The following is a 1522-nucleotide window of genomic DNA, read 5'->3' as shown; positions in this document are numbered from 1 at the left end:
ACACAATTAAACTGATTGTGTTGTCCCGTTGTGTTTGTGGTACCGTTTGAATCAGCTTGGGCTTAACCTGCAAAGAGGTCAAACATATCCTAACCTAAAAAACCTGACCTAACCTAACTTAACTTCACGTAACACAATTAAACTCATTGTGTTGTCTCGTTGTGTTTGCGGTACCTTTTCATTCAGCTTTGGCTTAACCTACATGGAGGTTTTACCTATTCTAACCTAACAAAACCTGACCTAACCTAACCTAGCCCAATGAAATTCAACCGCACGTGTAGCTATGTAAGCGTACGGTTCTCAGTCTTAAATGTCATTGTAGTACAGGTGGTTAAAAATTTAGACGCACATTACTCATTTGAAGAAACTTAGAACAACGAGTAGAATTGACCCCATTTCAATTAACCTGTCAATGTTTGTATCAATTAACAGGGTTGCCAGCCTAATCGGTGAGGTTAGGTTTTTTAGGTTAGGATAGGCTTAACCTCTTTGCTGTTTAAGCCCAAGCTGATTCAAACGGTACTGCAGACACAACGTGTTTCGTGAGGTTAGATTAGGTTAGGTTAGGCTAGGTTAGATTTATTTCTAGGTTAGGCTCGAGTTGACCTATTCGATGTAGCATACATTTTCTACTGGGAAAATATGCTCCCAGAGCTTTACGTGTAGTTCAATAAATTTCTGTTAATTCAGGTTAGGTGAGGTCACGTTCTGTTGGGTAAAGTTATGTTAAATAAGTTGATATCAGGCTAGGGTTGATCCTTCACAGTTATCGACATGTTTTTGAAGTGAAAATTTGCATGACTGGCATTATTTTGAAATTTATTTGCCTGAGTGCATGATTTTCCGTCATTTTTTGAGGTTATGGCTCAACCGTGACGTGATGGGTGATTTTTGATACCGAATTTGAATTCAGCGCCCTAAAATCTATAGCAATACGTGTGTCTTGTTACTAGATCCGCACACTTTTTTTGTGTGGCTGTGTACTCATTAAATTTTTTTCATTCCCGTTCAGACAATTAAAATATTTAAAACCCTTAACAATTTGAGAAATTGTTGGAAAAAAAACATCTTCTAAACAACGTGAAATACCTTAAGATACTTTGAAATATCTGTAGATCTTAGGTATCACCGGTAACTTTGTTTTATTGGATTTATTTTCAAAGTGTCCTACACTGCTTTTTTGTGACAAGAACTTTTTGGAAAATAAAGTCTTTAATAAAATAAAAAAGACCTTGTTCAGGTTTACCAAAATTTCGTAAGCAAATATCGTCAGTAATCCTAGGAAATATAAAAAAATCGGGTAGGTTCACCACAACTCTGGGAGTCTATTGATTTCAAATTCTTTATGTCTTACGGTCCAATCGTAAATCGAGAAAATAAATATGAGTCAAAAAAACATGTTCTTCGAAACTCAGATATGTATTTTATAGATAAAACTCCTTTCAAAACTTCCTTACGTTTCAGTACACATGCGTACCTTTTTCAAAGGTTCTTAAACCTAAATAATTATAATAAATATTAG

This window comes from Belonocnema kinseyi, chromosome 2 (genome assembly GCF_010883055.1).
Source record: "Belonocnema kinseyi isolate 2016_QV_RU_SX_M_011 chromosome 2, B_treatae_v1, whole genome shotgun sequence".
NCBI classification, from domain to species: Eukaryota; Metazoa; Arthropoda; class Insecta; order Hymenoptera; family Cynipidae; genus Belonocnema; species Belonocnema kinseyi.
This window is presented reverse-complemented; position numbering follows the sequence as displayed.